We start from the raw sequence: 12,290 nt of genomic DNA, 5'->3' as shown, positions 1-12,290 counted from the left end.
TTTCCCTTTATAATGATGGTAAAAGTTACTTGTTCTATAATACTTAGCTTCATCTACCTGTCTGATATATTTAATCTACTCACAATCTAATGTTTGTGACTTCATAACAGAACAAAGTGTAAAAGAACATACAGGTATTTGATAGTGACATTTGGTAAATGAATCAAATGCTGTAGGGTAAAAGGTATATGGTTGACAGCAAGAATTAACTCACAACTTCTGGAATCAGCCAAAGAGACTATAAACTGCAGATGACAGGTGAAGAAGGTTGTAGAAATATATATTTTTCAAAAACTGAAAAACGTCTAACTTTGCCAAGTGCCTTGCGGCTGCTCTAAAATAGCGTGTCCATTCCCAGAAGCAGTTTACCATGATAAACCTATATTGAAAATTAAAATAATGTTTTAGATTATCCTTTGTCACAGCTTGTCTCATCTACAGAATTCCCCTGTACCCAATATTCAAGTTAAGACTGAGTCTTAGAAACTTCACCCATCTAAGCCCCAAAACTCCAACTGATTTCAAGGAATGGACACTGGAATCAGTAGTATTTAGGGTAGCTTGGTACCATACAGAGTTTTCCTGTACCTCACACAATTGTAGTTAGCTGATGTGTTAAGTGAAAACAACCTCTCCTAAATCATTCCATCAAGTTTCATGAAGAGCTTTCATGCTCCTTCATAGATTGCTTCAGAATCAGTGATCATGCTCAGAGGTGTAATAAATGTCTTTCTACTGTAACCAGCTGACTCCATTCGGGCCCATCATTTCACAGGGGCAAGATGAATTTGATTGGTGTCTAATGCCAATTATATTAAACAATTAAAACATGCAGATTAAAACTGGAACACAATGGACCGAATACAAGGACTCCCATTTGATTTTAGTGCAGTTGTGTATAGGTAACTGATATAGTGGTATATTTATATATTAAAACTTTTTAGCCCAATTATTATTTTTGAAGGAAGAGTTTGCCTTGTTCTTGACGCAAGTGTGAATTTTGGCACCTTGTTCCCACACATCCACCATGCTGTTGCAAGTACTTTGTTCATGAGGTGTTCGCTGCTAGAGCCACTTTTAATTTTTTGTCTGTACTCATCACGCTGAGGACTTTTACTAAGTGGAAGTAGTCATTTTGGACTGTCCAAAATTTAAAGAAGAATAAATCCCAAATCAGAGTTGGACCACAACTGTTCTGGACTGCTTATAAATGGTGCAGAAAGCAGAAGATGAGTCTCAGATATGCTGAGGAGGTTCCTTGTGCCTTTTCCCTTCCTCCTCATATTATCAGTGTCTCAGTAATATGTGAACTAATGATTGCAGCACCTTGGGATGCCTTGAAATCCTTCCAAGGGTAGTTTGGGGTACCAGGCAATGTTATCATTGATAAGTGTACAAACATGATTCACAAGGTAAACCCAAATATTTCAATACGAATTCATGGTATTAAAAACATTCTGACCAGTTGTGGTTTTTCTGAGTTGTCTGCAATAGAAGAATTGCTTTATTATTTTTCTGTAGTCAAAAAAATCAATGAAAACTAAGAGCTGGTGTTTTCCAAAAGGTGTCTCAAGTTTAATGAGAGGTGCCTCGAGTCTAAGAAGATTGAGAACCACTGGTTAAGGCTCTATATGGTCAACATCTTCTGGCCTCTGCAGGGACCCCCAAATATTGTTTTTATGTATATTTTACTGATTATTATAAGGAACAAAAATTACCAAGGAAAGAAAGATAGGAGAACACAAAGAAACAGTTAAACTACTGAATGGAGGAAGGGGATTTGAATGAGGTATTCAAAGTAAGAAGATAACTTTAAAATAGTGAACAAAAGTTACCAGGTTAATGCCAGTACATTTCAAACCAATTAAAGGAAGTACTTCTGCACACGAGGATTACTTAACCTAGTGGAGTTCACTACCATATAAGGTTTTTCATTATATGAGATGGCAATATAGTGGGGTCAGGAAATAATTCATTTATGCTTTGTTGCGCATTTGGCTATGTACAAAATGATAGATTCGTATCTTCCACTGAAGCATTAAGCTATAAATGGGACATAAGACTTAACAGACCAGTAGTTACCTACTATGGATAATCTTGTGTTTCTAAATGAATTAATAAGCAATAATAACAAATACAAGATTATAAAAGAATATATCATACAAATAAAAAATAAAGTTATCTGGGTATAGCAGTATATAAGCATGCTGAAAAGCTTATCCACTACTTCAGGGGTGTCAGATTTATGCTTTGCCTTCAGCTGGATCCGGACTGCAATGTTCCTTGTGAGCCAGATCCAGCCCTCAGCATGGCTCCCACAGCAGCAACAGCTCCATCTCCTGCCACATGCCACAACCCCAATGCAGAAGCTGGAGTTGCCGCCACTGCTGTATTTCATGCCAGGGCAGAAGCTCTGCCTCAGACACGAAGTACATGGCAATGACGGCTCTGGGTCTGGATTCAGGTCCAGGCCTGAAGTACATGGCATGAAATGGCAACAGTGATGGCAGCAGTGGGGCCAGCTGCCAAGGAGCTGAGGCTGGGGCTGCTGCAGTGATGATGGGCCAAGTGGCCAGAGGCTGACTGGATCTAGGTCAGCCCTCATTTGCCCTCCTGCCACCAATCACCATGCCCACCAGTGCCCAAGAGCCCCAGATTCTTCAGCAAGCCACTTCCCGGACTGTACCTCTCCCCCCTGCAATTTATAGTGGCCTGTCAGCACACTGGTGGGCCAGATACAGTGGTTCTGCAGACTGAACCCGACCTGAAGACCATATGCTTGACACCCCTATATTATTTGAATTGAGGTGATCTATGGTTTGGCCATTTGGGAATCTCTCTCAAGTTGCCAGCCTATGCTATGAAATACATGGTTTCATTTTATTTAAAAAAAATAAGCCTCTAGCTTTGATGCTTGTAATGAAACTCTTGAAACAAGAGTTGAATGTCTATGACCGAGCAGTCTGCTTGAGTTTGCAGACACCCTGAAAGAACTGCTCTAATAAGTGTTGACAATCCCATACACCTTAACTGGAAGTCAGCTCTTTTACCCAGTAAAGATACTTCATGTTTTAAATTGTTAAAACTATTTTATTGCTGATCAAAGTATGTAAAGGCATAGGCATGAGACCACATTACCATGAGGCAAAGGAAGAGGGGGCTTTGGGGTGCATTTTCTATTCATCAGTTACGGCCCATATACACACTATTGCTCTGTGGTAACTGGAAGTTAACCTGAAGTAGCTCAGTCTTCAAAGATGGATAAAGCTGTCCTGAGTTAGCTTTCCTTTATGACACAGTAAAAGAATGAACGTGGAAAGTTATTATGGAGCAGATGATTAACCTTTCCTATATGACCAGGCCATGAGAAAAGAAGGGAAGGCTCATATTACGAGATTTGCAGCATCTACTGTGATTTTTCATTTAGATGGTGTACATGGGAGGCATTGTCAGATACCACCACCTAAAATTTTCTCCCACTCAATAAGATAAGCCCAAGAAGCCTAAGAGAGCTCATTATGACATATAAGCTTTGCTGAGAGGATCTAAGCCTGAGGTGCTCAGTGGGGTGCCCACACCCCATCGTGAGAGAGATTATCCCGACGTGTCCAGCAGAACCACAGGGTCACATTCTGAATATCTGTTCAATTTTTTACGTGAACTGTCCTTTTCGGCTTCTCAAATAGGTGAAGACTCTTTTGTGGAAAAAGAATACCACCACCCATTGATATTTCCATTTCGAACCCTAAGGTGACACTAAACATATGTAGAGTGATTCCCTTTTATCACTAAACTCTTAAAGCACAACTTTAAGCCCTGAACACACTTGTATTATAGTGGCAAGAGATCTCCAGGAGCCTATGCTAGGTTCATGTTATTTTTCCTAATAAAGTTCAAAATATTGGAAAATGTGTCCTTTTGATCCTCCTGTTAAAGCAAATTATATTAATTCCAGCAGTGACAGGGATGGATGAAAGGCTGAAAGCACAAGATGAGGTTTAACACCTTAAGTCATGCATGGTTTTTGTTTGTGTGAGGACTGATCCTGCACCTGATTGTAACACAGAAATTAGGGGTGTGCGAACAGTCCCTATTTGATTCAGATTCCGCCCAAATCAGGGACAGTGATTCGATTAATTGATTCGGATCACTGTCCCCAATTCAATTCGGCCGAATCCGAATCTGAAGATTCAATGCCCATTTGGAGAATCAGCAATTCAGACATAGACACAGCTTTTAAGTTTTTTCTACGTACTTTGAGGTAGCAGGCGCAGCTCACGATCACTGTGATGCTGGGGCACGTGGCGCGTCCCACAGGAGTGCAGGGGGGGGCCCTCCATGTGCTTGGCGGTGAACTCGGAAGTGGACTGGAAGTACTTCTGGTCTACTTCCAGGTCTGCTGGGGAGTGCATGGGGGCCCCCCTGCACCCCTCCCCCGCCTTGGCAATCGGTCGCAGGGGGACCCCGGGTGCCCCCCACCAGACCCAGGAGGCACCAGTCACTAAGCCGGGGGGCCAGGGGGGCCCCCTGCATGCTTCCTGGCAGAACTGGAAGTGGATCAGAAGTGCTTCTGGTCCACTTCTGGGTCTTCTGCCGAGCGTACTGGGGAGCCCCCCGCACTCCTGTGGGATACTCCATGAGCCCCCGCATCGCAGCATTCACGAGCCCCTGCTACCTAGAGGTATGTAGAAAAAACATGTAAAGCTGTCTCGATGACTGAATCTCCAAATCAATTTGGAGGGTTCCAATTCGATTCGGAGAGATTAAAGTGTCCTCTGATTCAATTTGGATTTGAATATTCGGCCACCAAATTGAGCTGAATCAAATCAGGGACTGAAGTTTTGCACAGACCTAATAGAAATGAGCGAGACACTAATTTACTGAGACAGGGTCAGTATAAATCAGTAGAAAGTATATTTGAATCTTGTGGCTTTACTGATGTTCCATACATTTTTTCCAGACATTAAAAGCCTAATCATTCAAGCTGCTACACAGCCTCCAATCATAATTAACCAGTCCCTACAGGTCTTGTCTACACTGCACTCAGCAAGGGTAGGGCTGAGCATTCCCTGCCCATACCTTATCCTTCCATACCCACTCCAAGGTCAGCAGTTTTCAAATAGAGCCACTCCAGGCTTCTTCCATTGATAGCTTTCAGGTCTAGTGGAGACCAAAGGCTCAAGACTGAACACAGAGGTACAAGTTTGGAGAGCAGACTCACAAATGTATTTCTGGGTTTTAAGCATGCCTGCGTATGGAGTACATTTGGCCTTATCCTCCCAGAAACCTGCCATTGTTACAGTGGGCACGTCTACATGTGTCCCTACAGCACCATTGTTACTGCGCTGTCTATTAGCATTTTCTTTTGGCACAGTAACAGTCCATACTGCACTGTGTTGGAGGTGCATGGTTACTTTTAGCCCCTCCATCACCATAGCAACACACTATACTGAGGGAGCGCGGTGCCATGGTGACATAGCTTCAGCATCATGTTTGTGCCTGCCACTTTTATGTTGTCATAACGCCTTGCTACGGCGATGTAGAGTCACATGTAGCTGTGCCCAGTGTAGACAAGCATAAAAAAAGTCACCAGTTTACAGGAACAAGCCCTGGAAAAAAAAAAGTATATGTGGAAACTATATGTTCAACTCCTCTTAACTTTTAGCACAATTTGGGTCTCCACTCCCTTTAACTCTTCCAACCTAATAATACTGCACAATAAAGAACTCTTGGCTCTGGTATACATTTTTTATCCCAGATGGAAGTGTGTCTTTATATTCCCCAAAGTAAACTAGAAAATTTGGCTTGTGTCAGGATATTCCCTTGTCAGTATTTTATGACATATTGTACAACATACTGGGCCAAAGACAACTGATTTATCTCAAATCATATCACAAATGAGACTGACCCAATTACTTTAATTAGCTGCAAGGTAAATAAGAATATAACACAATAGCTTTGAAGATACTGAAGACATCACATGTAGGGACTTATTAGAATTAATGACTCTTGGAAATAGCCTCTAGACATTCAGACATAGAAGTACAAGAGAGTACCATTCATAAATAGATGGGCAATCTGATGCATCCATTATTTTCACCTAAAAACATAGCTCCCAGACACTAGAAAAAGGTTTCCTCATCAGTTACAGAGCTAAATTAAGTCAAAAAGAGGTTGGAGGCCAATTAGCTAGGTTAGAAACTTCCTTCCTATCTCAGGCACACACTGCTGTGGATGAGAAGGTGTTGAGAGAACCTATCAGGCAATGTCATATCAGGGAGTGATGAAGGAAGGAAAGGGATAGCTAACGGTCATTCCATGTACAACAATGGGGTTTGGGGACAGTTAATAGTTTTGAACCATTAACATCCTTGTTGAAGAACAAAAGCCACATGAGAATTAACTAATACAGGGGGACCAAATGCTCTGAACATTGCAGAGGGTGTTAATGCTGTGGAGTTTCTCACAGGTTTGAATGGCCTGAAGTTCACTACCAGAATTAAATATACCATGTTTCTTCTGTACATTAGATCAAATAGCTGAACTTATGGCAACTGTGCACGTGACAATAATGTTTCAGATTAACAGTGCTGTCGTGTCATATGTCTGTGAATCACCAAAAAGAGGGATGGTCTTTAGGCGTAGTATTTTTATGGGGGAAAATGAGCAACAGCTAAAGGAAACTACCAAAAATATGCCTGTTAATTGTCAATTTGGGTGTTCTGCCCTCAGAACAATGCTCATGTCTGTTTATGAGTTAGTGGTTCCTTGTCCCTCTACTTCCAGTATCTGGCACAAGTCTCCTGCGCCCTGCTCTGTCCTGCCATGTAGAGCAGGGCAGGGCTCAGGAGACCCTGCGCTTAGCCGGGGGAAGCCCCTGCACCACACCCAGATGTGGGAGCAGGCACCTGGCAGGGGGGAACCCTCTCCCCCCCACCCCCAATCTCACTCCACTCACCCCATATCCAGCCAGATAAGCAAAGCCTTGGCTGGGATGATCTAGTTGGGGCTGGTCCTGTTTTAATCAGGGAGTTGGACTAGATGACCTCCTGAGGGACCTTCCAACCTAAGTTTCTATGATTTTGTGAAAACAAACACTATAATTCAAATGTGTACAATGTTGTTCTGCCAGATATAGAAGCTTGCTCCTTCGTTAAGACACCATAGTGTCAATGTTGTCCTTATGGAACATTAAAACTTCTACCGCACTATGGTTCAGGTAGAAACCTAGTAGATCTTGCCTTATTTAATCTTATTTCCTATATTTGAAGTATTGTAGAAGACAATGGGCCAATTTCAGTGGTGATATAAAGTATGGTTTACATCTTACCTTCAACATTTTTTCTGGTATCAGATTCACCAAAAGTGAAAGGAATTGGACACAGGCCACGTTCTTTGGGTAAATCTGGTAACCTTTATTAGACCAACTCAAAGGAACTGGAGAAATTTGTGGTCTCTCTGAACCCAGTGGAGAAGATCTTTATTTACCTTACCTTATTTACCTTAACTAAAAATCAGATTATGATAATGAAATATGCGATTTAAAAGTATATCAAAATAGTGGTTAGTCTCAGCACTAATATACAACACCAAAACAAATAATCATGAAGTGTCATTCTTCCAAAGAGCCTTTTGTTAGAGGACCTCAGACCATTTTCCTGAAGAGCTTTCATGTGCCATCTTTATGCTGTAATTTGCTTTGGGATCGAGGGATGGGACTGGGAGTATTTATCATTATTTAATGGTTTTCAGATGGAATATGAAGCAGTGGAAACATCTGCATTCTTACCTACTCCAGTGCAAATGGTGTAGGACAAATTCAATCCTGTGGTAAAAAGGTGGAACTCCATGCAGGCCAACAGAGCTGCACCTGCTTACAATGAGACAAAAGTTGGCCTAAAACTCAATATTTAGAAATAAAAATAATAAACTTGGGCACACTCCAGTATTTCATCTGGAATCTCATAAAATCCAGATTAGTTTATCAAAGAGATTTACAACTTCAAAATATTTTGTCCAGTTCCAAACTCTCCCTCCCCTGGCCCCTTCAAATTTCCTCCCACCCCTCATCCAACAGGAATAACTGCCCTGCCTTAGCCCATTTTGATCAGCTGCAGCCAGCAGAGAACAATGCTAACGTTACCACATCCTTTTTCATCTCTGATGTGTTTGTGGTAGGCAAATAAATTGTTCCTGTGGGTGAAGCTGTGCCCTGCCACAGTTCATCTTCCTTCTCATCCTCAGCTTATAAGGAAGTGGATGTACAAGAATAAGAGACACTTCCTGAGCCAACAGAGCTGAGGACTCTTCTGATGATGTGAATGTCTGGAACAGCCTGGGAAGAAGGAAGTCTGATTTCCTCTCCTGGTTACTGAAGAACTGTTGTAGAAGGTTGTGTGGGAAGAGAGTAGTTTATTGAAGTTTTTTTTCACTGTACAAATGCACCTATCACATTTCTTTTTAGTACCTGAACAACTCATGTTTAAGCATGAAAATAAATACTCATGTATAACTGCATGTATTATGTGTGTGTGTGTGTGTGTGTGTGTGTGTGTGTGTGTGTGTGTGTGTGTGTGTGTGTGTGTTAAAAATATGAAAGTAAAAGGGCATTTCTAAGACACTGTAATGAACCCACCCTCTTGGAAAAAGCCTGACAAATAGATAGGCCTTGTGACACCTTGGGAAAGAAAAAACTTGGGCTCCACCGACCAAAGGGTTCCTGAGTCAAGGACCCTGCGCTTAAAATGCCCTGACCACAGCCCTTAGATAAACAAAATGATAGCCTGCTAACTCCAGCTTCTTTGAACTCAATTTCTAAATTAAACCATGAAAAAAAACAGTCTCCAAAAAATCCTAACCAGAATGGGCTACACAAAACAGCTTTGGAAAGGAGTGGTAAGTTAGTTTAGGCCATGCCTACAAGGTTAATTTACAGTGCCCAGCAATGTCACCTTCAAGTATACCATGCCACTCTGCACAGGCTGTCTCCTAAGCCATGTAGCTATGTCTGCACAGCACTTTGGATAGGTTTATTAGCACAGTTGAGTGACAGTTAGCCCCACTGCTCATGCTAATTAGCTCGCATGCAATGCCACTCGGAAAGGGTTAGATTGCTTCTGGTATAGCAGCTAGCCTGCATGAATCTGTGCAGTGTGCTTGAAGGAGCTGTTGCTGGGGGTGGTAAGTATTCTGTGTAGAGGTGGACTTAATCTCTATAGAGTAAAAGTGTGATGTCTGTAGAGCACATATGGAATATTGCCTAACTGATATACACATATTCAACTTTATCAGCTGTTTTCTGAGGGGTTGTTAAAGGTAACACCAAGAAGAATGCATTGTTCCACTCCAACATGGAAATGCCAAGAACTTAGGTAATGGAAATTAAGGTGACAACTTAAAGAAAGCAGTTGCTTAGAAAAAATGAAAAAGGAAGTCTTGGTCACTGCTGCTGCCTAAAGTCTAGGCCAAGACAGATTCCTACACTGCAAACATAATGAACAAAAGAAAAAAGTGCACCTTCAGCCATATAAATATATATGAAATTCACTATTTCCTCTGGTTGTTTCTGACATCTAGATCAAATCACTTCAGTCATATGGAGATCATCTAACCTCCATTCTCAGCCAGACTGGAAAATCTCAATCTCAGTCACCTGAAATGGAGTAACACAGATGTGAAGCCAAGTGTCAGGAGGATGCTGGTGGCACTGAAACCCAAACTATCCCACTAATTCCTTTTACAACCTCCTCCACTGGATGATCACTTATCCAACATTACCTTCCAGAACCTCTCTAAACAAAAGGAAAAATGCCACTCAAGTGAAACTTTATCTATACTTGGTTAACAGATATGTCAACAACTTACAGTCAGCAACATCTCATGGTTGACAGAATTAAGAGTATTGACAGATTTAAGACAATTAGTGTGGATATTTCATCTTTGTTTATCACCAAACAGAAACTAAAAAGCTAGTAATTATCCATGCAAAATTCTATGTTCCGATCTACTCAGAAGGTGAATGAAAAACTAGCTGTGAAAAATTGTATCACCTTTCAAATATTATACCACTATACCCTCCAAATCCCTAAAAGTTATTTTCAGTGTGCTTCCACATGCACTACATGTAAATACCACTTACACTTATCATTATTCGTTAATACCCTGCAGGGCCAAAAAAATGCTCTTATTCTCCAATTACCCTTCTAAATGTTTATACATTTTTTTAAATAAAAGTATGAGCAACTCACTGCAAAGAGGCTCTTTCTTTGTGGGCTAACTACTGTGGTTAACTTACACTTCTACAAGAATAAAAATGTACTCCTAGACAGCTATTACCGAGTAGCGGACATGTAGTTAAACCCTGACCTATTTTACCTCCTGAAAGATTGTTTGTATAGGCATATTCTAAATCTGCAAAAAAGGTGAAAAATTAAGTTTGTTGCTGTGTGCTTTCTGAAGAAAGATTAGTGAGATTCAACAAAGAGTTTTGAAATAATTAATACCATGATGTAACAAATCCTATCCTTGACAAATTAAGAACAGAAAGCTATACCCAGTCACTGAAAAATCTTACCATCTATTTTATTTCATCTTTTTAATCTACCTTGATCTTCCTTCCTTTCATGTGGATAAATGACAAGATGCAACTTTCATGATTTAACTCACTACAATAACATTTTATGATGGGAGGGCTGCATAGTGTGTGCATAAAGTAATTCATGGTCTTCATAAATTTCATTCATTAGTGTGAAGAACAAAGAAAAAAAATCTCCATCTTGTTTTCTGCTGACTTTTCTGAGTCAGATAGCTATCACTTTATCACATAGATTTTGAAGTTAAGCCATTTTTGAAAATTATTCACAAATATATTGAGCAGAACCTCAAAGTCTCTCTTGACATTGGAGGGGTGGGGTTTAAATTGTTTTTTCTTGATCCTCAGGATCAAGGAATCAGTGAGATACATTTGTTAACATGTAATATTGTACATTTCTGTGCATTTTTTAAACAAAAAAACCCAAACAATTCAGTAACAGCTCTAGCCAAGGCAGAGTCACTTGTGCTCAAGTGGGGTTATTTTGCCCAATTTTTACTTGTGCAGCACCTGTAACTGTTTTTCTTACTTCCTTTCTTCTATCCTACAACCCCCCCCCGCCCATAGTTTATAAACCGTGTTGCAATGTGATACAAAGTTCTTTGAATGGAAAATAACTTTACAACATCTCCTCTGTCTTGAAGCTATAATAAATATAAGAACAATATGTGATTATGTGTAATGTTTCTATATACATATTTTAGATTAGTTTGTGAAGAGAAATACATATAAAATTGAGTGACAGATGATGTGGCAGCAATGAAGCAAATAGAGTGGAGTTACCATACATATTAAAGGGGAAAAGATAGCTTAATAATAATCAGATAAAAGTTAAGAATAGTGCTAGTATTATTAGCCTCTCCCATTTCTCACTGGCCAAAATGCTGGCATAGATCCTGTGCAGCAGAACAAAAACACAATAAAGTATTTAGAGTTGTAAATAACTCATCCTTATAAAAAGAATGTCTTTAATTGTAGACTGTGGGTCTTTCTTACAATTTTGTTCCATCTTGGGCAAAGTCCAGTTTTATTAGACCAATCTTGTGCAGCAAACACACCTTTGCTCTGCTGCTTTGCTGCAGCATTTATGATTCGTTTGCATTTGGGGGCAAGGGGAAAGGTAACAACTGTTGTTCTAGTCTGTAGATTATACTACTGGAAAGATAACCTTGAAGTCATGTTAATAAAATAATGCCACAAATTATTCCTGGAAGAGCTGCTAAACTGAAAAGCCAGCATAAGGTCTTAATGGAAGAAAGGAGTGTGCTCTCCTCAGTGCCTGGACATGGCCCCTGTGCCTTGAGAGTCATACTAAATAGGAGGGCTGCAAACAGCGGATGTTGTAAGAGTTAAAGAAATAAAGTGGACAATACAATTTCCTACCACATTCACAAATGAAGGCTGATCCTAGAGAAAGGTGAAAATAAAAACCCACAGCAATGGACAGATTTTCCCCTCCGCAGACAATTTGGCTCCCTTGTTATTTCCTTTGACTTATCTGTTGGTGTGGTAGTTTAGGCCATCCCACTTTCCTCCACCACCATCACAGCCTTAAGTAAACACTTCAGACATTCAAAATATACTTACTTTGACCTTCAGGATTCTCTTAGAAATGGCTGTGAACGTGCAGTGTTCCCCTCGAGAGGAGGGTTAGGCCAATGATCACTTCTACAGCAGATCCTTGCAAATAAATGCCTAC

The sequence above is a fragment of the Alligator sinensis genome, unplaced genomic scaffold, assembly GCF_000455745.1.
Source record: "Alligator sinensis unplaced genomic scaffold, ASM45574v1 scaffold1248_1, whole genome shotgun sequence".
NCBI classification, from domain to species: Eukaryota; Metazoa; Chordata; order Crocodylia; family Alligatoridae; genus Alligator; species Alligator sinensis.
This window is presented reverse-complemented; position numbering follows the sequence as displayed.